Below are 27,715 nucleotides of genomic sequence, written 5' to 3'. Positions count from 1 at the left end.
TATGTATATATACACAACCTCTTTATATATATTTACATACATGTCTTCTTTATAAATATACATATATATAATGGAATATTCAGTCAATTCAGTTCAGTCGCTCAGTCATGTCTGACTCTTTGCAACCCCATGAATCGCAGCACACCAGGCCTCCCTGTCCATCACCATCTCCCGGAGTTCACTCAAACTCATGTCCATTGAGTCAGTGATGCCATCCAGCCATCTCATCCTCTGTCATCCCCTTCTCCTCCTGCCCCCAATTCCTCCCAGCATCAGAGTCTTTTCCAATGAGTCAACTCTTCTCATGAGGTGGCCAAAGTACTGGAGTTTCAGCTTTAGCATCAGTCCTTCCAAAGAACACCCAAGACTGATCTCCTTCAGAATGGACTGGTTGGATCTCCTTGCAGTCCACGGGACTCTCAAGAGTCTTCTCCAACACCACGGTTCAAAAGCATCAATTCTTCAGTGCTCAGCTTTCTTCACAGTCAAACTCTCACATCCATACGTGACCACAGGAAAAACCATAGCCTTGCCTAGATGGACCTTTGTTGGCAAAGTAATGTCTCTGCTTTTCAATATGCTCTCTAGGTTGGTCATAACTTTCCTTCCAAGGAGTAAGTGTCTTTTAATTTCATGGCTGCAATCACCATCTGCAGTGATTTTGGAGCCCCCAAAAATAAAGTCTGACACTGTTTCCACTGTTTCCCCATCTATTTCCCATGAAGTGATGGGACCAGATGCCATGATCTTTGTTTTCTGAATATTGAGCTTTAAGCCAACTTTTTCACTCTCCTCTTTCACTTTCATCAGGAGGCTTTTTAGTTCCTCTTCACTTTCTGCCATTACCCAGCCATAAAAAAGAAAGGAATAATGCCATTTGCAGCAACATGGATGGACCTAGAGATTATCATATTAAGTGAAGTAAACCAGACAGAAAAAAAAAAAAAACATAATGTAACATCACTTATTTGTGGAATCTTAAAAAGGGATACAAATGAACTTATTTACAAACAGAAACAGTCTCACAGACATAGAAACCAATGTATGGTTACCAAAGGGGAAGGTGAGGGAGAAATCAATAAGAAGTTTGGGATTAACAGATACACACCACTCTATATACAATAAAGAAGGACCTATATGAAGCACAGGGAATAACAACTAAAAAAGAACAGGCCTTAATACTTGTAAACATTAAGGAATAATGATTAAAAGAACAGTCTTTGAAGGAAGTTGAATCTATATTCAATTTGTCTCTGTACCATCTACTGAATATAATATATTGAGCCAAGTTACTTAATCCATCTAAGCCTCAATTTCCTCATCTGTAAAGTACAATAATAACACCAATCCCACAGAGTTACCAAGAGGATTAAAAAAGATAAAGCACAAAGACTTACATAGTGCCTGCACTTAATAAATTGTCCCTCAGTAAATTGCTATTATGACTATTCTTTCCACCGCTATTTTAAATGCTCGATTATTACTACTATAGAAGAAATATGACTTCATTACAAATGATTAGGAAAATATAAGAAAGTGGGAACTCTAAGTTGTATTAAAAAGCGTGATGTCAACCTACATATTAATCTTTTGGAAAGATCTCTAAGACATTGAATAAGGGGGGGAAACAGTTGCAGAATAGAGTAAGTTTATGTTTGTGTAAAACTGATATATGACACAATACACACTTCTATTTAGCGATAATCTAAGTGCATAGAATATTACTTGAGTAACACACAAGAGCCTGGTACCAGAGGTTGCCTCTGACAAGAATGATGAAGACAGGGCAGGACAGATCAAGGATGTGAAGGGACATTCACTCTTACAAAGGCTGAATTTTCTACCATGAGAGTGTACCCTGAATATTTATATCACGGTTACAAGTTTTATACATGTCAATATTTAGTATTCTTTATTCTCTATACTGGCTTCCTTGGTGGCTAAGTGGTAAAGAATCTGCCTGCCAATGCAGGAGACACAGGTTCAATCCCTGAATCAGCAAGATCCCCTGCAGAAAGAAATGGCAACACTCTCTGGTATTCTTGCCTGGGAAATCCCATGGATGGAGGATCCTGGCAGGCTACAGTCCTTGGGGTTGCAAAGAGTCAAACATAACTTAGTGACTGGAATAACAACAACAACTCTCTATACATCAGTAGTTCTCCACGTGGTGGTGGTTTAGTCACTAAGTCGTGTCCAACTCTTTGCAACCCTGTGGCTGAGGCTCACTAGGTTCCTCTGTCCATGGGATTATCCAAGAATGAATACTGGAGTGAATTGCCATTTCCTCCTCCAGGGGATCTTCCCGACCCAGGGATCAAACCCATATCTCTCGAGCCTCCTGCATTGGCAGGCAGATTCTTTACCACTGAGCCACTGGGAAGCCTATTTCTCCAAGTGTGGCCCTCAAACCATCAGCCTCATCACCCTGTGAGAACATGTTAGAAAGGCAGATTCCCAGGCTCTGACATGAACCTAGGGAACCAGAAACTCTGGGATGGGGCACAGCTGTCTGTTTTAATCAGCCCTCCAAGTGATGCTGATGCAATGAAACTCTAAGAATACTATTTAAATGATCTTGTTTTGCTAATGAGCCTGCTTTCTTCTTAGTAAGAAAGTCTATGCTTACTCATTCGACACCCACCTGCTCTGGAGCAACTACTCCATTGCCTTGAAATTTTACACACCTTCCAGGTCTCAGAATCCCTGAGAATCAGAATCCCTGGTTTGAGTTCAAGCTCAGCCACTCCCTAGGAACACTTCCCAAAAGCAGTGCTTTGTATCCATCACACTATTTCCTCTCCCTCTGAACACAGAAAGACTACATTTCCCAGACTCCCTCGTGTTTAGGATAGCGCCAAGTTACAGAGTTATTACCAATGAAAATATGAGCTGAAATGTTACTTCCTGCCCAAAGCTGTTTCTGGCGTTTTTGTTTTTTTTTTTTTTTTAATTTGGCTGCTCCAGATCTACATTGCAGCTTGTGAGATCTTTATTTGTGGCCTGCAGGATTTAGTTCTCCAACCAGGGATGGAACCCAGGTCCTCTGCATTGGAGTCTTAACCACTGGACCACCAGGGAAGTCCCATCAAGGCTATTCTTAAGTCACAAGTGGGACTTCTCCACTCTCTCTCTCTGGTCTGCATGACTGGACATAAGAACATTGAGGGGACAGAGCTACAAGATAGGAACATCCAGGGTCCCTAAGTCACCTTTCAAGTAGAATCATCAAGAAGAACCATCTGAACTACATGAGCAAGCGATAAAGCTTTCACTTTGCAAGATCACTGAGATTGGGGATTTTGTTACCACAGCATACCTTACCCTATACCAACTAATATATCACCTGCATAGCTTTCAAGAAACCAGGGAACCTCTCTCAGACAGTTTCTTCAGGCTCATTCCTCCACTGAGCACCTACCTCATAGTGTTATTATGAGGTATAAATAAGATGATCCACACAAAATGCTGAATACAATGCCAGGCATATTAAATGCTCAATAAAGTGAAAGTGAAGTCACTTAGTCGTGTCCGACTCTTTGCAACCCTGTGGACTCTAGCCTACCAGGCTCTTCCATCCATGGGATTCTCCAGGCAAGAGTACTGGAGTGGGTTGCCACTTCCTTCTCCAGGGGGTCTTCCCAAACCAGGGATCGAACCCAGTATCCCACACTGGAGGCAGACACTTTAACCTCTGAGCCACCAGGGAAGCCAAAGTTAAGCTGCTTCTATTTTTATTATCAAACACATTAACTATAGTCCCACTATCTTAACATAACCACCATCCATATTGTTCCTTAGCAAATTTCTGCATAAACATTAAAAATATCATTTATAGGACGTCCCTGGTGGTCCAGTGGTTAAAGAATCCACCTGCCAGCACAGGGGAGAGGGGTTTGATCCCTGGCCCAGGAAGATCCCTCATGCCGAGGGACAACTAAGCCTGTGTGCTGAAACTACTGAGCCCACATGTCACAACTACTGAGCCCGTGCTCTGCAACTACGGAAGCCTGTGTGCTCTAGAACCCATGCTCCACAGCAGGAGAAGGAAACACAATGAGAAGCCCATGCACTGCAAGGAAGAGTAGCCCCCCTCGCCGCAACTGGACAAAGCCTGTGCACAGCAGCAAAGACCCAGTGCAGCCAGAACAAAAAATCATTTACACCCTTCCATATACTGCTTTACATTCCACTTGGGATTTGATAGTAAGCATTTTTCATGTTACTCTATAGTCTTCCTGACCACAGTTACCATTTATCACAAGCATTCTATGGGGAAGCTATAGAATTGAAGACCATTTCATGCTTCTGGGCGTAGAACTCCCAAAAACTATTTCTTAATCCATTGATTTGCCTAATAACAGTCTTCAAGCTCTCCCTGCACAATAAGAAATTTGGGCCTTTCCAAAAGTTACCCAGGACCCTCTGGCTGTAAGCAAATCAGGTGCCATTTCATCAGTCAATTTAAATCTAATGCCAGGTTCTTTTAACAGCTAAATGCTTCTCTAGGAACTGCCCTGTCCTTCACAAAGCCAGCATGGCATGTTTCCAGAAGGTAAAGCGTGCTCTAACTGCTTTGCTTGCAGTATAACTTGGCTTCTGTCAAACTCCAGTTATTCTTCCATGTTAATAAATGCTGCATGGCAAGGTGGAAACCAAAGGTCACATGGATATGTAAGTATATGTATATTTATATGCAAGTGCTAACCATGCATGGAACACACGTATTCCTTCATCCACTTATTCATTTAATAAATGTGCTGGAAATTTTACTGTATCCAAAGTTGGAAATATACAAATATTTCATTCTCCCTGAAAAGGATGGGGAGATAGGGACCAAGGACATCTTATGGATCTCACAATAAAGGCCAATATTCTTACCTTGTTTTCTGAGGCTCTACATGCTCTGCCCCCTGCTGACTCCTCTCAGCTTTAGCTGTGACCAAGTGATTGTTAATTTTATATTGTCAACTTGACTGGGCTAAGAGGTGCGCAGATAGTTGGTAAAACATTTTTCTGGGTGTGTCTGTGACGGTGTCTCAAAAAAACAATTAGCGTTTGAATCAGTTGGTTGAGTAAAGAAGACACCCTCACCAATGCAAGTAAAATAATATTATCTCCACTGGCATATTTTACGAGAGCAAAAGATTTAAGGGTTATGGTAGCAAGAATAATTCCCACTTACCCCCCAGAAATGCCCATGTCCTTATCCTCAGGACCTGTGAATGCGTTAAGGGTACATGTCAAGGGTTGCTCATCAGCTAACCTCAAGATAAAGAGATTATTCCGGATTATCCAAATGGGCTCAATGTAAACACAAGGGTCCTTAAATGGGGAAAAGGCTGAAAGGTCAGCACCAAAGAGATGACCCCATTAGAAATACAGACCAGCCATTCATTGCTGATTTTGAAGATGGAAGGGGGCTATGAGTCAAGGAATGTGGACAGTTTCAAGAAGCTGGAAAAGCCCAGAAATGGATTCTCTTTTAGAGCTTCTAGAAAGAATCCCACCTTGTCAACACTTTGCTTTTGGCCCTGTAAGACCCATTTCAGACTCTGCCTTTTAGAATTATAAGGTAATAAGTCTGTATTGTTTTCAGCAACTAAATGTGTGGCCATTTGTTAACAGCAATAATGGGAAACTAATACAGATTTTGATACCCAGAAGTTGGATCTATAATAAATAGCTTAAAAGGTAGAACTCTGTATCCAAGAGATACTCAAATCCAGGTATTCAAATCCAGATTCAAATCCGGGAGTTTGAATACAAGGAGGTGTAGAAGCTGCAGGAAAGAAAGGAAGTACAGACCCCAGCATGGGAAAATGGAAGATAGCAATTAGAGCTAGTCTGGGACAAGTTACACTCACCCCTGGTAGTTATCCAGGAGGAAGCTTCCCACAATTTAGAATCCTCAAAATAGCGTCCCTACTGAGCCCAGAGAGATCCCACTCTCTGATTTCAGGGTTTACTACTTCTGTACAAAGCAAGACAATTCTGACTCTGTCTACCCACTCAACCGTAATGCAGGAGGCATCCGTGCAGACTTCCTCAGTGACTGGAAGAAAAGGGTTAACCTCCTCTCTGGCTAATGTGACTGTCCTCCTATCCCTCTTTGGGGCAGAAATCAATGAAGCCTGTTCTCATCCAAGAAAAAATAAATCTTAATCACCTTTGTAAAGAAGGAGAAGATAAACAGGCAGTGTTCTAAAAATGAACTCCTCTATTTAACAACTGTTAAGTGCTATTTCTTGAACAATAGCAAAGATGACATCACATTCAGGTTATAGGGTGGGCATCATCAGCTGCTGATTAGGGAGTAATCGAAAAGGGGGAGGGAGGTAAATGACGATGTATAAATAGATTCAAAAGAGTTTGTGCAGAGGGCTCTCTGAACGTGTAAAGCATATGGAAATGAGCAAGCCAGCAACACATTTCTAACACTGAGGGCTGATATCAAAGAAGATATTCAGGTACCCCTATATTCCTCTTGGGGCTTCCAGCATCATGTCCTAGGCTAGGCGGACTGTTAAGGACCCAGGAGGCCATATGAAACCATAAAAACTATCAGCCTACATGCCTTCTGTTTTCTGCCCCTCTCATATCTCCCATCCTTTCCCTAAAGCCTTTACAGTTCAACTTCCATCTTCCCTCCCTTCTGCTGCTGAAGATGCCTGCCCAAGGGTGCTCAATGGCTCCATTTTCCATGTTGTTGGAATTATTTATTCCTTCATGACCTGTTAAGAGGACATGAAATCCCATTGACTTTGGGCTTGACCATGTGACATGTTTTGGCCAGCGGCAAGTGAACAGATGTGACGTATGCTAGGTCCATGTAGAAGTTAAGAGGCATTCCAAGTTTCTACCCAATCTCTTAATCTTCCCTTCTGTCACGAGAATACTATGTCCTAGATTTGGATGAGTCTTTGACTCTTTCAACCTGAATTCCAATCTTATTAATGGTTAGAGTAAGCAACGTAAGAGAGTAGTGAATTTGTGTTGTGAAAGGGACTGACACTGAGGTACTGTTTGTTATCTATCAAAATCTGACTATTAATGACTTCTTTAATGACTTCAGCCTACTTTAATGACTTCTCAATTTTTATCCAACTCAGTTCCTGCAAAAGCATTTCCCAAAGTATGTCCTTGGAGTCATAGTCATGAGAGAGTTTTAACTGGAATAAAGTGAAACTCTGCACAACCACTCTTGGAGACTCACATGCCCATTAGCCTATTAAAGGCTCTGAGAAGTCCTGTAGAATGTGGTAGGGGCTAAAGTATGCACTCTGGAATTGCCTGGATTTGGATCCTGGGTCTACTACAGCTTACTGAGTGAGTGGCATTGGCAGGTCACTTCATCTATTCGAGCCTCAGTGTCCTCACTTAAAAAGTGAAGACAATGAGAGGACCTTCACAAGGTTATTATGAGGATTAAAGGAAATAATAAAGTACTAATGGACTGCTGTCCAGGTCAGAGAATAACCCACCCTTCCTCAAACTCTTACAAATGGCATATAAAATGTTTTCAAGTATTAAAAGATATATGTATATAAGATTGATGATGTTATTTACAAAGCAGAAATGGAGAGACACAGATGTGGAGAACAAACCTATAAATATCTAAGGGAAAGAGGGGATGGGATGAATCAGAGATCGGGACTGACATATAAATAGTATTGAAACTATGCATAAAACAGGTAACTAATGAGAACCTGCTGTACAGCCCAGGGAACTCTACGCAGCGCTCCGTGGTGACCTAAACGGGAAGGAAATCCAAAAAAGAGGGGATATATGTATAGCTGATTCACTTTGCTGTACTTACTATTTCTCTTAAGTACCACTTTAGGATTTCTGAAGTCTTTGCAAAAGATTTTACGGCCATAATATGGACATCACCTTTAGACCATGCTTTCCTAGAATTGCCTCAAATTTTATATTCGTCTATTCCTTAATTTTTTCTTCCCTGGTGGCTCAGACAGTAAAGAATCCACCTGCAATGTGGGAAATATCAGTTCAATCCCTGGGTTGGAAAGATCCCCTGGAGGAGCATATGGCAACCCACTCCAGTATTCTTGCCTGGAGAATCCCCATGGACAGAGGAGCCTGGCGGGCTACAGTCCATGGGGTCGCAAAGAGTCAGACACAACTGAGCGACTTAGCACAGCACAGCCCATTCCTTACTTTTAGCATCATTTGCCACCCAAAGACCCTGAAAACTTTCAAAACTGTATAGTCTGGTTCCTTCTTATTTTATAGTCCTTCCTTTAGCTTATCTCTCTCTTCTCACATTTTACTAAAAGGAACAAGAGACCAGGTGGCTCCTTCAACACTGTCTGGACATTCCTCAACACTCAATTCAGCAGCTATGATTCCTATTTCTCACATTTCTGTAGGCAACAACATTGCTAAACTCCCTATGTCACTACGTAACAAGGATCCCCTTTCTTTCAATTTCAAGTAACATTTCCTGGGTTTCATGGAAGCCCTTATCAGCATCCTCCTCCGAATCCATCAGACTTCTGTTAACCATCTGTTCAAAGGAATTCCCTGATGGTACAATGGTTAGGACGTGGCACTTTCACTGCCAGGGCCAGGGTTCAATCCCTGGTTGGGGAACTAAGTTCTTATAAACCACATGGTACTCAAGGAAAAAAAGAAATAGTTTGTTAATTCAAGGCACATTAGTTTTTCACTAACACTTTCCTCAAAGCCCTTCCATTTTCTGCCACCAACAGTTTCCAAAGCCACTCCCATAGATGGGTTATAGCAGCATGTATTCCCAGGTACCAAAATCTGTACTTGTCATCTGTTGCTGCGTAACAAATCAGTCCCAAAACTCAGTGACTTAACACAGTACACCTGTATTATCTCACACAGTTTCTGTGCGCCAGGCATTCAGGAGTAAGCAAGCAAGTAAGCTTGCCAATTCTGGCTCAGGTTCTCTTAGGAGGTCTCAGTCAAATGTTGAAGCTGATTAGATCACATGAAGGCATCACCGAGTCTAGAGGATCACACAAAGCTTATTAAGGTCACCATTCTGTAGGTAGTTCATGATCAAAGTCTACCAAGCACCAGCACCCCCACCCATAAAAACAAAGAACTTAAAGCCTTAACCAGCATTCTCCTAAAACTTATATCTGGAGCAGTCACATCCCACCAGCCCCACGGCGGGGGAGGTGGGGGGCTTCTACTCGGAATACTGTAGATGAGCTGAGCCCTTAAGGTCAGACGCAGGGGTTCAAATCCCAGCTCTGGTTTTTATGAGCCATGAAGCTTCAGACAAGGTACTTCTTTTCTCTGAACTTTGCCCTCTTTTAAATTAATAGGCGTTCCTGCCTCACAGGGGTTAAAGGAGTTCGCCTTCCAGTGTAGTGCTCAGTGTAGTACTTGGCGCATGGTAAGGACTCAATACATGGCCACTCTGGCTGGTCTTTTGTCTTCCTGGCCCATAGCCTCTGGTTTGGCTGGCTTAATTCAAACAATCAAGCCAACTTTCAGGGCCATCTCAGAGGCCCTCTGACCTCAGGCCTTCACACAAGCAGATGTCAGAAATCCCATCCCAGGACTGGTTCTTCCATCTGTGTGAAGCTCAGCATCTGGCACGGATGCTCTCCTCCAGAACTATCTCCTCTCCCAGATGTTTTCATGGCCTCCTGTGGCCCCTCAGTAGCAGTGAGACTCACAAGGACTGTGGAGCTTGTGAACTTGGGGGCTTTCAGCCCCCTCCATCTGCAGGCCAGCTTAGGACTCCCACAGCAGCTAGCAGATGCTCCACCCCTGGGCAGCGGTGGGGGGAGCTGGCCTCTCTCTGCCCCAGTGCACAGCAGCTGAGCCATCTGCTCACACCAGGGGACACAGCAGTTCACTGTGAGGGCAGCCTCCTCTGAGCTCTAGCAAATTCATTCATTCCACATGCAACTATCAAGCACCTACTAAGAGCAACTAAGCACACACACACACTAAGTGCCAGATTCTGAACTAGGCACTAGGAATACAAGCTTTGCCTTAAAGCTCACAGCTTTGTAGGAGGGACAGATTTTCTTTTCAAAGAAAGTAATATTGTACATCAACTGCACATCAATTAAAAAAGATTGGCTATATTGTCTTAGCAGGTAAACAAGAAGAAAGAAATTATGAGTTAGTGTAATTAGTCCTAATCGAGGGCTTACCTAATCAAGGTAAGCATAGAGGACTTCCCTGGTGGTACTGGGGATGAGAATTCACTTGCCATCGCAGGGGAAACAGGTTCGATCCCTGGTCTGGGAAGATCCCACATGCTGCAGAGCAACTAAGCCCATGTGCCACAACTACTGAGCCTGCGTGCTGCAAGCACTGTAGACCGCCTGTACCTACAGCCTGTGCTCCACAACCAGAGGAGCCACCGCAATGAGAAGCCCGTGCACAGCAACAGACTCAGCACTGTCAAAGAAAGAAATAAAAAATAATAAATAAATAGACTAAAAGAAAAAGCTTTAAAAGGTAAGCATAGACGTCTTGGGGAATGAGAGAAGGAAACACCTAACCCAGCCTTGGGAGTTTCAAGGAAGAGAAGACCTCCTGGAGGAAGTGCTTCCTGAGACAAGAGATGAAAGACAAAGAAGACTGATCAGGATAGAAAGGAGCATGAAAAGGCGTTCCGGGTAGAAGGCACGATGTGAAGAACTGTGTAGAGGCACTACATACTGCTCTTGGAGCCACGAACACTCAAGGGACTTCCTGCCTGGCACCACTCCCATTCTGAGACCTGCCACGCGCATGTACACTAGGGCCGCCGCGTGTTTCTAGGACAATCGTTCCCCTAGTCCAGGTTCACTGGGCTTGGGTTGCCAGACATACAATGGGCCCTGGAACCTCTAACCCCACTCTCAGGGATTTTAACTTGGGGCCAAAGGGTGGCTGAAACTATAAGATGACAAACCAAAGAATTGTCGCAGATCAGGTTTCCAGCAGCAAAATACGGTGATTTCAAACATGATCTTTCTCTCTCTCTCTTTTTGGCCGCGCTGGCTCTTCGTTGCAACGTGCGGGCTCTCTCCAGCTGCAGAGCACGTGCTTCTTGTTGTGATGGCCTCTCTTGTTGCAGAACTCAGGCTCAAGGATGCGTGCACTTCAGTAGTCGTGGTGCGTGGGCTAAGATGCTCCATGGCGTGCGGATCCTTAGTTCCTGGATCAGGGATCGAACCCACGTTCCCTGCCTTGGCAGGTGAATTCTTTTTTTTATTGATTTATTTTTATTTATTTATTTGGCTGTGTCAGGTTGTGGCATGCGGGATCTAGTTAGCTGACCAGGGATTGAACCCAGGCCCCCTACCTTGGGAGAACAGAGTCTTAGCCACTGGACCACCAGGGAAGTCCCAAACATGATGTTTCTCTTATCAAGAGATGAATCTGTGGTCCCGCCCCTTGAACCTGGAGAAGTCTTTTTGACTAATTTGATGCACAGACTGTGGCAGAAGCAGCTTCCAAGATTCTGTTAGAAAAGACCATGAATCTTCTATCAATCTCTTTTGGGACACCAGCCTTTGGAGCTCTGAGCTGTCATATAAGAACTCTGGCTTATAGGGTGCTATTCTAGAGACGGCTCATGGAGAGACCAGAGAGTGATAGAAAGAAATGTGTTTGGAGTCCCAGCTATCCCAGCCCCAGCCCAGGATTCAGATACATGAGTAAGGAAGATGACTTCAACATCAACTGAACTGCAACCACATGAAAGAACCTGGACAGGAACCAACCAGCTGCACCAAGTTAACCCTTAGGACCATGAGAGATGGTAATAAATGATTGTTGTTGTTTCATGCCATTAAGATTAGGATGGTAAAGAGAGCATAGAAGAAGCCCCTTTGTGATGAGAAAGGATGACACTGACATGCTGGAATAGATGGAAGTAATTACTTGACTCCTTGGTCTAGTTGTCTGGAAACTCTCATCCCTGCCCTCCCTGAAATAATTCCTTAGATCCCTTGAGCCACTGGACTCTTCTTATGACCTAAGTTAGCTCAAGTTGGATTTATATCTCTGGCATGTAAATGAATATAGATGATTTAGGATGAACCCAAAGAGCTTGATGTGTTTGGAGCACACATCTGGGACTGGGTCAGGGAGGAAAGAGGAGGTGGCAAGTAGTAAGAGATGAAGGATGTGGGGTAATCCCCGGGAAGAGCACTGATGAACTGTAGGACCCTGCAAGGAGCTTTGTTGTGTTTACTTTCTATCTTGCCTGTCTCCACAAATGATTTGGGGTGACCACCAAGGACTTTGGACTTTATTATAAAGACAATGTGGAGCCAGTGAACAATTTTCAGCCAAAAAATGAAAGGCTCAGATATGCATGTTGAAAAGGTCCACCTGCCAGTTTAGATGATGTGTTGGAGAGAAGCGAATGGGTCAGGAGTCTACTGACGTGATGCAGGGAAGAAATGATGAGACTGAACCAAGGTGGGGTAATGGGAGTGGAATGAAAAAGTAGTGAGCATTAAGGTAGAATGGACACACCTGGAGTCCTTTATGAGAAGCAGGATGGTAAATGACTAAGGTGGTTTCCAAGTTCATGACCTGAGTACCTGAAGAAGCAATAGTGCCTTTGCCAAGATCAAGTCAGGGGGTAGGATGATGCCTTGAGCTTTCACTCACAGAGCTTGAAGTGTCTGCAGCTATTAAGGGGGAAAGGTAATAAATGCATTAGTTCATTCATTTAACACATTTATTAAACACGTTCTATGCCAGGCTCTGGCAAAGTGTTGGTAAGCAAAATGGGCATACTGCTTGCACTAATAAATTTTCCAGTCTGGAAGATCAGACAGAAATTAATTGAATGTGTAAATATGCAATTTCAAACTCTTGAAGAATGCTATGAAGAAAAATATCAGAGACTTCCCTGGTGGTCCTGTAGCTAAGACTCCATGCTCCCAATGCAAGAGACCCAGGATCAATCCCCAGTCAAGGAACTAGATCCCACATGCCCACAAGCCACAACTAAGTGTTCACATGCTTGCCAAGACTAAAAGACCCCGGATACCACAACTAAAGATCAAATACACACACACACACACACACACACACACACACACACACACACACACACACATATATATCTCAGAAGCTCTAGTGGCATATTAGAAGGAAGCGTGATGTAGGTATGGAGATAGTTACTGTGATTATCTAACAACTAACCACAAAATTTAGGGGCATAAAACAACTATAATAATTCATTAGCTCTGACAGCTTCCATGAACCAGGAATTTTTGAGGGGACCAGTGAGAACAATTTGTCTTTGCTCTATGATATCTGAAGCCTCAGCTGAAAGACTAAAAACTAGGGTCTGAAACCATCTGAAGGTCCATTCACTCGCATGTTTGATGGGCAATGTTGGCTTCCCAAGTTATCTCTCTGCATGGGCTGGTTGGACTTCCTCACAAAATGGTGGCTGAGTACAATGAACAAGTGGAGAGGGAGAGGAAAGGCAGAGAGAGAAACAGATGCTCCCTTCTACAGCTCTGTCTTCAAAGCCACACAGCTTGAATCCACTGAAGGCTTTCCAAGCAAATAAAAAAATATCATCTCCATTTGCATACTTCTAGTGACAGAGAACTCTACCTTCCCAGGCAGCTCACTCCACTTAATGACCAGCTCCCTGCAACTTAGAATCACAGGAGAGTCTTCCACCCCAGTCACCACTTCTTAAGGTTCCTTCTTTCTTGGGAGTTGTTCCTGACTCAGTGCTGAAACCAGGCCCTTCCCCAAACCTCTTCCCAACCAAAAGATCAAATTACAATTCCAAAAGTCACTCCTGACTTGGAAATGTTAGCAAGAAAGTTCTATTTCTCTGTATCTCTAAAGGAAAAAAGACTCCCTGTCAGTTTGGAGCAATTAGCTGTGGGAGATGATGACGGAGCAGTGAGAGTTGCTGCGAGGGGGCAGAGTGGCAGCGGAAGCCCCAACTCAGACAGACACGCCGCAGATGGCACGACGAGATAACGCCTTTCACGTTTCAGAAATCACATTGTCAACAATGTTTCCAGACTCAGAAATTAGCTGAAGTCATCAGGAGTGCCTGGCAGCAACCAGCAGGCGCCTTGGCGGGGGCCGCTCATTTGACATTATATGTTGGTGCAAAGAGAAACTGGCAAGGTTCACGGCAAAGGTTCGTCCAGTGTCCCCTGAGGCTGCAGGAAGGGTGAACCTGGGGCATATTAAGGCATTTACCTGGGGTTGACAGTCAGAAGTCTCAATCTTCTGTCTCTTGTCTCAAAAGTAGGGGATTCAGGATTTCCCTAGTAGTCCACTGGCTAAGAGTCCACCTGCCAATGCCAGGGACACAGGTTTGATCCCTAGTCTGGGAAGATCCCACATGTTTCAGGGCAACTAAGCCCGTGTGCCACAACTACTGAAGTGGCGCTCCAGAGGCTCTGCTCCACGGCAAGAAAAGACATCTCAATGAGAAGTCCACACACCACAGCTAGAGAAAACCCAGGCAGAGCAATGAAGAGCCCGTGCAGCCAAAAATAAAATAAAATATTTTAAAAGTAAGGAATTCACTCCAAGTCTCAGAATGTAGCATCTTCCTCCTACATGCCTTGTGGACTGATGTTTCCTCTTTAGAGCATTACAGAAAGCAAAAATGATAAAGTCAATCACCCATGTCTTGAATAAAAATTATGTTATTTTTAACAAAATCACCTTTGTTAAAATAAAAAATACTCTCTTTGCTAAAGATAAGGCCCCATCAGAGGCAGTCCATACCAACTGTCTGAGCTTTCCATTATAGTCTCCTTGCCTCCAGCATCCTTACACTAGAAGAGCCAAGAAATAGAATCAGAAGTTGGTACCCTGTTACCCAGGACATCCATGACTCCAGCCAATTACAATAACAGTGGAGGGGGTGGGATATGGGCGCTAACTATTGTTGGGTGCTAACTATTGTTGCAGCCCTGATTAGTGCTGTAAGCAAGCATGAGATGCAAAATGGAGTTAAGATTACATACCTCATGGAAGGAATGTATAGTCTAGGAGAAAAACCATCTTTGTCCCTTGCTGAATCACCTTCTTATGTTTTTTCCTGGAGGGAATCGGGGTTACTACCCAAACTGCAAAATCACACTTACTAGAGCAAAGGAAAGAGGTAAATCATTCTCCCTGGGAAATCAAAAGTGCAAAAGCTAAACTGGAACAGGTGCCTTGGCTTCGAAGGCTAACTGTTGGGAAGTAGGGAGTAAAATACTCTCTGGTGCTTACGATGACACAGATCATCGAGACTCAGCTGGAGATTTCCAACTGAAACTACCCATCCTGCAGCAAGTTTGAGCCCCAGGAGGTATCTGAGACCCTTCCTTTGAAGACCCTGGAAAATTTGAGGACTTCTCTGCCACCGCAGGACATCCAGCATCTGGCAAACAGCTTTGGACAGATGGGTGAAACCCCCAAGAGGTGGGATGAGAGGGAAGGATGTAGTTGAAGATCTTTCCCAAAGAATGTGGTGTGTGGGTTTCCCTGGGGGTCCAGTGGCTAAGACTCTGCCCTCCCAATGCAGGGGGCCCCAGGTTCTATCCCTGGTCAGGGAACTAGATCCCACAAGCAACAACTAAGAGCTTGCATGCCACAACTAAAGATCCTTCATGTCACAACTAAGACCTGATGCAGTCAAATAAAAATATTTTTTAAATGAAGTGGGCTTCCCTGAGGGCTCAGTGGTGAAGAATCTGCCCGACAACGCAGGAGACACAGGTTCAATCCCGATCCAGGAGGATCCCACATGCCGTGGAGCAATTAAAACCCTCGTGCCGCACCTACTGAGCCTGGGTTCTAGAGCCTGGGAGCCGCAACTACTGAACCCACGTGCTTGGAGCCTGTGCTCTACAAGAAAGGCCACTGCAGTGAGAAGCCCGTGTATAGCAACTAGAGAGCTGCCCCTGCTCACGGCAACTAGAGAAAAGCCCACGCAGCAATGAAGACCCAGCACAGCCAAAACTAAATGCGTAAATAAAATTTAAAAAAATGAATGCAGTGTGAACACCCTAGAATCTTTATAAAGGTCAGTGTGCTGGGGCTTATCACCAGACCAGCTCCTGGCACTGGGAAAATGTCAAATAAGCAAACCCCAGGAGAAGACAGTCCTGCTTGTGGAGGCTTGAAGGGTTAAGGACCCCAGAGGCAAAGTCTCTTTTATCATCAGATGGGCTGCAAGAGGAGGGAAGCCTATTGAGTTATCCCCCAGACTATCCTCTCTGCAGAGCTTCTCCTGAGGGTCAGTTGCAGCCAAATCTGTCTTATGGGTCAGAGATGGAAGGAGGAAACTAGCCTTGACTGCGCATCCTCCACAAACCAGATCTTTCACATATATCATCTCAGGTCATCCTCTCAAAAGACTCTTGGCCAAAGGACAACTAACATAATAAGCATCTGAATGGGGTTACAGTTGCATTGCTCTGATAAAGACCCTGCTCTATTCCTTAAAAAACTGGCAATAGTACTGCCATATGACCCAGCAATCCTACTGCTGGTCATACACATTGAGGAAACCAGAATTGTAAGAGACACGGGTACCCCAATGTTCATCACAGCACTGTCTACAATAGCTAAGACATGGAAGCAACCTAGATGTCCATCGGCAGATGAATGGATGAGAAAGCTGTGGTACATACACACAATGGAATATTACTCAGCTATAAAAAAGAATGCGTTTGAATCAGTACTAATGAGGTGGATGAAACTGGAACCTATTATACAGAATGAAGTAAGTCAGAAAGAAAAACACCAATACAGTATATTAACACATATATATGGAATTTAGAAAGATGATAATGATAACCCTATAGGAGAGACAGCAAAAGAGACACAGATGTAAAGAACAGACTTTTGGACTCTGTGGGAGAAGGCGAGGGTGGGATGACTTGAGAGAATAACATTGAAACATGTATATTACCATATGTGAAATAAATGGCCAGTCCAGGTTTGATGCATGAGACAGGGTGCTCAGGGCTGGTGTACTGGGATGACCTTGAGGGATGGGGTGGGGAGGGAGGTGGGAAGGGGTTCAGGATGGGGAGCACATCTACACCCATGGCTGATTCACATGAATGTACGGCAAAAACCACTACAATATTGTAAAGTAAAGTGAAAGAAAGTGAAGTCGTTCAGTCGTGTCCAACTGTTTGCAACCCCATGGACTATAACCTATCAGGCTTCTCCATCCATGGGATTTTCCAGGCAAGAGTACCAAGTGGGTTGCCATTTCTTTCTCTAGGGGATCTTCCCGACCCAGGGATCAAACCCAGGTCTCCCACATTGCAAGCAGATGCTTTACCCTCTGAGCCACCAGGGAAGCCATAATTAGCCTCCAATTAAAATAAATTAATTAATTTACAAAAAAGAAAAAAGACCCTGCTCTAGCTGCCCCAACCATCACCAAAGTCAGCTGACCACTCCTTAAACAGCTCCTGTCACTCACAGGAGTGGACTGAATTTTATCTCAGATTCCCAGGTCTAGGACAACCTGGGCAGGCTGGCAATCAGGTAATTAGGCAGGAACTAACAACTCAAAGGAACCAAGAGTTTGGATTTTTGCAAATTTTTAAGAAGGTTTTTTAAGGAAGGCTTTGAATGGCCTTTCTCTAAACCAGGAGTTCTCAAAGCATGTACCCTGGACCCATAGCATTGACATCACCTGGGAACAAGTTAGAAATCCAAATATCACTATCTTTCAAAAATATTTGCACCCGCATGTTCACTGCAGCATTACTTACAACAAATAAGATGGAAGCAACCTGAGTGTCCATCAACAGATGAATGGATTAAAAAAACGATGTGAAATAGATAAATAGATAGATAGAGGTACAGATGTAGACACAGATAGATACACACATAATGGAATATTATTCAGCCATAAAAAAGAAAATTTTGCTGTTTACAACAGATGAATTGGACCTTGAAGGCATTATGCTAAGTTAAGTAAATCAGACAAAGAGAAAAACTGTATAATCTCACTTATATATAGAATCTTTAAAAAAAAAAACAACTGAACTTGTAGATACAGAGAATAGATTAGGGGTTTCCAGAGACAGAGGATGGGATATGAGCAAAATAGATCAGGTGTTGAAAGTCAGAAACTTTCAGTTATAAGATAAATAAGTTCTGGGATGTAATGTATAGCAGGGTATGTTTTTTTAAAAAAAGAAAGAAAGAAACACAAATTCTTGAACTCTACCCTAGACCTGGGGCTTCACAGGTGGCTTAGTGGTAAAGAATCCACCTGCAATCAGGAGACGTGGGTTTGATCCCTGGAGCAGAAAGATCCCCTGGAGAAGAAAATAGCAACCCACTCCATTATTCTTGCCAGGGAAATCCCATGGAAAGAGGAGCCTGGAGAGCTACAGTCCATGGGGTCACAAATGAGTCAGACACGACTTAGAGACTAAACACCACCCTAGACCTAGTGAATCAAACATTCTGAGGGTGTGGCCTAGCAGTCTTCACTTTCCTCAAGGCCTGTAGATGATTCTGACACACGGGTGTGTTTAAGAACCAGTGCTCTAAACCTGGGAGCTCAAGTTAATGGCACCTGTTTCTTGTAAAAGGGACCAAGGACCTCAGAGTCAGAATAGCTAAAGCCCTTTGAACGTGGGCTCCATCCCACCTCCCCATCTACACAGATCCAAGCACTGGTCTGGCTGGGCCACACCCCAGCCCTGCCTGGCCCTGCAGCCTGGTCTCAGCTGAGATACAGAGGGACACTCTGGCCTCTGGAACTTAGGGGGACACTGGGGATGGTTGTGTCTTGGGAGTTCTTGCTCCTCTCGGAAGCTGCCACGAGGAAGACAAGGGGCTCTGTTCAAGAAATGCCCAGAACCCCAGCCTGGGGTTTTCCCAAGACTAACACCCAAAGAGTGAAACACTCAATCAGGCAAGGCTCCACTACCCCCAGGAGCCTGGCAGGAAGCAAACACACAGGCCCAACCCAGGGGTGCTGAGCCATGGGGTGCCTGTCACATCTGAGGAGGCCCAGAGGTGCCAGCTCTGCAGTTGGATTTCGAGGACAGTGCAGTGCTGCCGGCTGATGGATGGCTTTTCAATGAGGGTGCTGTGCAGGCTGCCAGCTGTGCCAGTACAGGCTGGCGATAAGCATGGCTGCACGCTCCCCTCCCACATGTGCCGGGAACACCACACCTCCCACGAGCAGCAATTAATCTGTGTGGGAGACAGGCCGGGACAGACAGGACCAGGGAGCTGCCAGCAAGTCGCTGTGCCCTGTCTGCCACCCCTGGATGGTCAGCCAGGCTCTTGATACACGCAGTCTACCAGCCAGTGATGCCACCAGCTTGCCTTCATCAGGAACCCTGGGGGTAGGCAAACAGTGGGGGTACTCTGGTGATGAACTGAGAGCCGATAGGTACAGGTTCAAATCCCAGCTCTGCCACTGACAAGCTATGAGGCCTTCAGCAAGTTTTGTCATTTCTCTAGGCTTCACTTTCCACCCGTGGAAACCTGCAACCTCTCAGAGTTAGGATGAGAAGACAGGGAGTTTGGGATGGACATGTACACGCTGCTGTATTTAAAATGAATAACAAGTGAGGTCCTACTGTATAGCACAGGGAACTCTGCTCAGTGTTTTGTGGCAGCCTGGATGGTTAGGGAGTTTGGGGGAGAATGGATACATGTATATATATGGCTGAGTCCCTTTGCTGTCCACCTGAAACTATCACAACATTGTTACTTGGCTATACCCCAAAACAAAATAAAAAGTTTTTTTTAAAAAAATGAAAGAAGAGAAAGAAATGACTTGTGTGAAGTCCCTGGCACACGGCAGACACAGAGCAAACAGTGATGTCTCTCCTCTGTCCCAAGCAGTCCACCTAGACACTGGGGTTCTCCCAGGAAACCCCACAGGATTACTAAATAAGCACAGAGCACCTCCCCCAGGCCAATGAGGTCCCCCCCAAAAGGAAGAGTTGGAGAGCAGATATCTTTCTATGAATCATTCAATATGGAAACAACCTAATGGAGGAAAAGAAAGGAGCCTCATGCAGTCAGCTTGGGTCCAGCTGGTCTCCCATCCCCTGCCTCATCCTGCCTGGCCCACAAACCAGAGCCCCAAGAAGTGACCTCTAGAAAAAGTTCAAAATCACAGCCCTGCCCTATTTTTACAGCCCCACGTGGATCCTTAAGGCTGACAGAGCTAAGTAAAGATGGCTCAACATGGCCTTCAATGCCAGATTCAAATATTCTGAGTCTCACCCCTCACCATGAACTTCCCCCTTCCAGCTACCCAGAAAACAGTGCCATTCCCAGAATGCACCAGGACATTGCAAGACTGGGCCTTTGCACATACTGCCCTCCTACCTGGAAAGCCTTCCCTGAGCTCTTATTCATTTAAAGCATTGACCCTCTGTGACTCAACTTTAGAACGACATCCTCTGATGCCCCTGCCACAGGCATAAGTAGTTACATGGGCTTTCTTATACCCAACACAACTATCTATCAAGGTCTTCTACCCGTAAATATCTATTTGATTTTGGGTCCTCTCCATCACTGAGCCGTGAGTCCCTCCAGTCCAGAGACCATATTTGATTTCTCTCACATCTCTAGCTCCTGCAGGGTGCAGGCACATACTCTATAATGTTTCAGTAACTGAGTGCAGTGCTTACTTACAGCCATATAATCATACCCATCACACCATGAACTAACGATTAATGAAGCCACAGATGACTGACCCACAATGAGGAGACGGATAAACCAAGATCCTGACACACCCGGTCATCTCCAGCCCTGAGTCCCATGGTTCAAGATGTCTTAAATTAGAGGGTAGTCTGCTGACCCTTCATGCCCCTCACTGTATTAGCTAATGTCCTATTCTGACTCAATTTACCCTTCTGTTGTCAAACCTAAAAACCACTCGGAAACAGTACCTTTAGTCATAGGTACTTAAATCAGTGCCCTCCTAGAACAGTCAGAGTGTCATCAACCTCCTGAGAATCTCAGACCAGCAGCTACTGTACCTCCATGATCAGCCCCTCCCCTGATTCAGGTGGCCCCAGAGATCATCAGAAATTTAGAGAATCAAAGAGCCCCAGGAACAGAAAGGAATTCTATTAGGGTGCAACTCATCTGTCTATTCACTCAATGTTTATCTTGATAGTCTCCTTCCCCAGCTTGAATGCTTCTAACAACAAGGAACTCACTACCTCTTCAGTTCAGTTCAGTTCAGTTCAGTCACTCAGTTGTGTCCGATTCTTTGCAACCCCATGAAATGCAGCACCAACTCCCAGAGTTCACTCAGACTCACATCCATCGAGTCTGTGATGCCATCCAGCCATCTCATCCTCTGTTGTCCCCTTCTCCTCCTGCCCCCAATCCCTCCCAGAATCAGAGTCTTTTCCAATGAGTCAACTCTTCTCATGAGGTGGCCAAAGTACTGGAGTTTCAGCTTTAGCATCATTCCTGCCAAAGAACACCCAGGGCTGATCTCCTTTAGAATGGACTGTTTGGATCTCCTTGCAGTCCAAGGGACTCTCAAGAATCTTCTCCAACACCACAGTTCAAAAGCATCAATTCTTCGGCGCTCAGCTTTCGTCACAGTCCAACTCTCACATCCATACATAACTACTGCAAAAACCATAGCCTTGACTAGACTGACTTTGATGGCAAAGTAATGTCTCTGCTTTTCAATATGCTATCTAGGTTGGTCATAACTTTCCTTCCAAGGAGTAAGCGTCTTTTAATTTCATGGCTGAAATCACCATCTGCAGTGATTTTGGAGCCCCAAAAAATAAAGTCTGACACTGTTTCCACTGTTTCCCCATCTATTTCCCATGAAATGATGGGACCAGATGCCATGATCTTTGTTTTCTGAATGTTGAGCTTTCAGCCAGCTTTTTCACTCTCCTCTTTCACTTTCATCAAGAGGCTTTTTAGTTCCTCTTCACTTTCTGCCATAAGGGTGGTGTCATCTGCATATCTGAGGTTATTGATATTTCTCCCAGCAATCTTGATTCCAGCTTGTATTTCTTCCAGCCCAGCGTTTCTCATGATGTACTCTGCATATGTTAAATAAGTAGAGTGACAATATACATCCTTGATGTACTCCTTTTCCTATTTGGAACCAGTCTGTAATGATATCTTATTCCATCCTTGGTCAGTCAACCTCCTGGATGCCTCCAGATGCTACAGTTTTCCATAGATCAGTGGTTCTCATCTCCTCAAGTCTCCTTCTTTCATAAAATGAGGAAGCAAGCATTGTTCCCCAAATCTTGACAGATTTTTGAAGGAAGCGAAGTGGTTCACCTTTCATCTGGATACCCCAAATATGCATGCAAGCAAGCTCTGTTGCATCCAATTCTTTGCAACCCCTGTGGACTGTAGCCTGCCAAGCTCCCCTGTCCATGGAATTTCCCAGGCAAGAATACTAGAGGGGATTGCCATTTTCCTGCTCCAAGGGATCTTCCCAACCCAAGGATTGAATCTGCATGTCCTGCATCTCCTGCATTGCAGGCAGATTCTCTACCACTGAGTCATGAGAAGTCCCACCCCTGGTCTGTTACAGAGTAATTTGTTACTACCTCCGGCTGCCCCACTGACCTGCCAGAGAAAACGACAGACTGATGTCTCAAAAAACCATTTTATCTGGGTCTGGATTCCAGGTTCTTTTACAGATCAGTGATGGGGGGAGTTGAGGAAACAAAGTAAAAAGACCATTAATCTTGCAAGTATCTCCTAGAATGGCAAGCCCCAGGCAGAGGATGTGTTAATTTCTTCTTTCCTTCCATCTGCAGGTGGACAGGGTTCTGAACAAAGGCACTTTGACAGTCAGGCAGAAGGGCAGGATTCTCTGATGCAGGCCCTTCTGTATGATTATAATAACAAAAGCAATGAAAAGCAAGTCAAACAAACAGTTCCAACATGAGATCGAATTGACTTTTCCCTGCAAAGGTTCTGACACTCTCCTTCTACTGAATTCTCATTCTATGCCCAGTATCTCAGCTCTTCTGTATTTCCATTAACATAGTCTGAGAGCAAACTGGCTTGGGGGGTCCATATCACCCTGGTTACTTATATGAAGTCAAGCATGAACTAAAAGCCCCAAGACATTAAAGACATGCTAGGATAAGCTGGAGCTCCCCTCACCAGGATTTGGGTCATTGCTTCTGTATCCCAATGCAAGACACTCCATTATTCTTGTGCTGATTCATTTTTTAAGATTTGGCCCCACACAGGTAGCCAAGGTCTTTTCAGATACTGATTCTTTCATCTAGCCTCTTCACACTTTTTATTTTTCATCTCTATTTCATCTGTGAATCTCATCAGTGGATTTTCTATCTCTTCATCCAAATCATTCGTTAAAAATGCTAAATAGAGGCTTCCCTGGTGGCTCAGGGGTAAAGAATGCACCTGCCAATTCAGGAAACACAGGTCAGATCTGGGAAGATCCCGCATGCTGCAGAGCAATTTAGCCTGTGCACCACAATTCTGGAGCCCAGTGTTAAGGGACCAGACCTGAGCCATGACAGGCTCAACAAGCTACACTAGGCCGAAGTTTCGGGTTCTTGTAAACCTGAGTCACGATTCCGGGAGGCTACGCCCGAGCCAATCAGGAAAGTCCCACTTGCGCCAAACCTGAGCCAATCCGAATAGGGATGCGGGATTTAAAAATTGTGCGTGCATGCGAGCGCGCAGATTAGCCAATCATCACCCGCCAGCTATGCTGCTACAGAAACAAAGAACCGCCTGTATAAAAGCAGCTGTGATTCAGAGCTCCGGGTTCTCGTCAAGACTCCACTGCACTGGATGAGACTTGAGCCCTAGCTCGAGCTAGCAGTAAAACCCTTTTATGCTTTCACATTGCCGTGGATGTCTTATTCTCTCAGTTTTGGGAACTCAGACTTCGGGCATAACACCAGGAGCCTCAACTACTGAGCCTGTGTGCAGCAACTACTGAAGTTTGCATGCCTAGAACCAGTGCTCCACAGCAAGAGAAGCCACAGCAATGAGAATCCCACGCACCACAACTGGAGTAGTCCCTGCCCTCTGCAACTTGAGAAAACCCAGTGAAACAAGGGAGACTCAGCACAGCCAAAAACAAATATGAATTAAAATGCTAAATAGGATAGGGAATGAAATTGAGCCATTAGGCACTCCAGTAGAGACCTCTCTGCAGGATAATATCCACTCTAATCTATTTTAAATAGGTAAAGCTAGTTATTTATCTATTGGGATTTTTCTAAAACCCAGTCCATATTCTCTGTCTTCTCCCTAAGAATAGCTGAAGATTCTTTTACAAGTCCTGTTGAAACTCTGCTGAACCCCAGATCAACAATCTACTTCATGGAGCAGATATTGCTATAGATTACTCATTGGCCAGCCAACACCCATTCTTGCTGACTTTTGCAGGGAGACAGTGCACCAAGATACCAGCTACTTTGTTCAGTCTCCCTTGAAAATAGCAGTGGCCTTGTGAGTTATTCTGGCCAATGAGGTCAAGGTGGAAATTGCTGAGTGGACCAGCCCTCTTGACACCATGAGTGAAAACCCAAGTCAATCACAAACTCACCTCAGCCCTAAAATCATGAGTCTTTGAAATCAATGCTAAAGACCACCTGCCTCAGCTAAAACAAGTTGAGTCTCATGTGTCAACTTCACTTGGATGCCCAAGTATTCAGTTAGACATTATCTCTGAATGTTCCTAAGAGAGCATTTCTGAATGGGATTAACATTTGAATTGGCAGACTGAGGGAAAACTATTTTGGGTGGGCCTCATCCAATCAGTTGAAGGGCTGGATAGGACAAAATGGCCAACCCTTCCTCAACTAACAGAGAATTCCTCCTGTATGATTACCTTCAAGCCACGATGTCAGTTTTTCCTGACTACGAATTTATATAGAGACATCAGCTATTCCCAGGTCTTGAGACTCCTGATCTTCAGTTTTGAAACTATACCATCAATTGTCTTGGGTCTCCAGATAGCTAAATAATAGATGAACAGATAAATCCTATCAGTTCTGTTTCTCTGGAAAACCCACCTCTGAAGGAGACAGTAAGAGCCTCCTGGCAGCACTGTAGGTCTGTCCCTGCAAGGGAGAAGGAGGTGAAGAAGGAATAGATATGAAGGGTCTTGGACTACATGTTAATCCCAGTTGCCAGGAGGATGCAGAGTCCTCAAGCCAAAGTGGCCTGGAGGAGGACCTGGCATACTACAAGAGTAGGTCTGCATTAGTAGCCCTGCTGTGGTCAGTCACTGCTGGGAACAGGCTACGAGAAGTGTAACCCTGGCCCAAACATGGTGATGGCTTCACTGAGACAGCAGCTGGGTCATCAGTCAGTTGTTTCCGCAGCTGATGAATTTTTATGGCCATCACAGAAGACCTTTCATATGTCTTGGAGGATTTCTTACTCACCCTTCTCCCCAGGTTGCAAGATGCTTTAGGGTATTGCATCTAAAGCATATTGACATATACTTGACATCTCTTTGACAATATCTCTGGATTCTACACACATATTTCAGGGCACCAGTGAAAGTCCCTTTCAAAACCCTGTTTTAAGCCAAATGAAAACTTTTGAAATGTACCAAATTTGTACCTAAAATTGTTAGTCCTAGTTACTTTCCTAGTTACAATTTAGCAACAAATAATAAAAACAAACAAGCCAAATGTTATTTTTGGTATGTTAGAATACATTTTAAAAAAACACATAATTCATAAAATTTGAAAGAGATGAATTAGTAGAAAGAAAATATTAGTAGAACTTTTCGTAATCCAATAGTTGGGTCTTAAAGGAAAAGCAACAATTGCATAGATAAAATCATCAGCTAGTTTAGATTTTAAATAATCCCCAGACAAAACACAAATATTCTGAAACAGGAATGAGATTAGAAAAGAAGTTAAAAGAAAATTACAAGTGCCTCATTTAAGTAGTGTTGCCTGGGGAGGCGTTGCCAAAAAGGTGACATTCAACCTGAGACTTCAATGGGAAAAGGTTCGGCAAAGACCTTGGAGAAGGCACTTTCAGGTGCAAACAAGCTTAGATACTTGAGGAACAGAAAGAAGGCCACATCCAGATGAGAAACCGAGATGCTGAGGTCTTAAACATCTTGCCTAAGACCACTTTGCTGGTAAAGGGTAAAGTTGGGGCCTGAACCCAGAAGTTCTAACCCAAGAATCTGCACTTATCACCACTACATTATGGAATTTCTCTTAGACACTTCCACATGCCTTAAGAATTAACAGTGGAACTCCCTTAGTGGTCCAGTGGCTTAGGCTGCTCGCTTCCAATACGAGGAGTCTGGGTTCTATCCCAGGTCAGGGAACTAGATCCCACGCTCTACAACTAGAGATCCTGTATGCTGCAACTAAGACCCAGCACAGCCAAATAAATAAACAAGTAAATAAATATTTTTAGAAAGAAGAAGAAGAAAAGAATTAACAGTGACACTGCCCAGTTGCTTTTTAGTTGTCTTTTCCTGAGTGGGCCTCCAGAAGAGTCTCCAGGTCAGTCCCTGGAGAACTGGGGTCCAGGAAATGACATCCACTGACCTGCTCAGGCCCCAAGGGACAAAATCAAGGAGGAATCAGCATCCAGCCCTTCTGGTGCAGCCACCCAAGTGTGATGGACTAAACTAAGGTGATGCACTCAGGGCACAAAGCTTAAGGAGATTCTCACTCATTTTGTTTTAATAGAAGTATGGTCGATTTACAGTGTTGTGCTGATTTCTGCTCCACAGCAAAGTGATTCAGTAGGAAATGGCAACCCACTCCAATATTCTTGCCTGGAGAATTCCATAGACAGAGGAGCCTAGTATGCTACAGTTCACGGGGTCACCAAGAGTCAGACACCACTGAGTGACTAACACACACATAGTTGGTTTACATTGTTGTGCTAATTTATGCTGCACAGCAAAGTGATTCAGAGTACATATATACTCTTTTTTTATTTTCTTTTCTACTATAGTTGATCATAAGATACTGAATATAATTCTCGGGGCCATATCCATTCCTTTTTTTAGATTTCTTGGTTTGCTTTTGCTTTTGTTTGGTAGTCTGGCATACAAGATCTTAGTTTTCAACCAGGCCCCCTTGCAGTAGAAGTGTGGAATCCTAACCACTGGACCACATGGAAATTCTCTTTTCCTTTTTTTTTTTTTTTTTTTTTGGCTATACCAACAACTGTTACTGTTACTCCTGCATTTGTGATGTCAAACCCCAGTTCATGTGCCTGATGCAGCGAAGCCAAACAAACCAAAACACCAGAGTTTGGAGCAGAGAAATGGTTATTGCAGGGCCAAGCAAGGAGAACGGGAGGCTCGTGCTCAACAGACCTGAACCCCTCAATGGTTTGGTGGCAAAGAGTTTTTATAGGCAAATCTCAGGGGAGGGCCACAGAGGGTGTGATTTTCCTCAGATAGGTTGGTGATGAGGCAACAGGGTGATGTTCCAGGCATTTCAATCATCAGCCATCTGGTTCCAACCTTTAGTCTGTGGTCCACAAGCTCAGCCTAAAATTACCAACCTCCAGCCGGGTGGGGGCCTTGGGTCCTCTAGAGGAACTCAGAGATGTGCATCAGGTCATTTTGAACGTCCCTGGAGGAGGAACCAGGTCCCTGCCCCATGACTGCACTGTTGTTTCCGGACTGCCTTGCCCTTGTTTCGGTATGCCCTGACTCCTCTAAGGAGTAGCTGAATCTGCCCTTTGGAACTCAGAGAAGCTCTGGGAGGCTGAAGCCTTTTTCCTACCAACAAGA

General features: G+C 44.4%; 1 non-coding gene across 1 annotated transcript; it reads left to right on the top strand.

Moving 5' to 3' along the window:
• Positions 1-8,541: 8,541 nt before the first annotated feature.
• Positions 8,542-8,613, top strand: TRNAE-UUC (transfer RNA glutamic acid (anticodon UUC)). Its single transcript has one exon. It is a non-coding gene; the product is annotated as a tRNA-Glu (tRNA).
• Positions 8,614-27,715: the final 19,102 nt, after the last annotated feature.

The sequence above is a fragment of the Budorcas taxicolor genome, chromosome 13 (genome assembly GCF_023091745.1).
Source record: "Budorcas taxicolor isolate Tak-1 chromosome 13, Takin1.1, whole genome shotgun sequence".
NCBI lineage: Eukaryota > Metazoa > Chordata > Mammalia > Artiodactyla > Bovidae > Budorcas > Budorcas taxicolor.
Note: the sequence above shows the minus strand (reverse complement) of the source record. Positions and strands in the feature narration are given on the sequence as shown.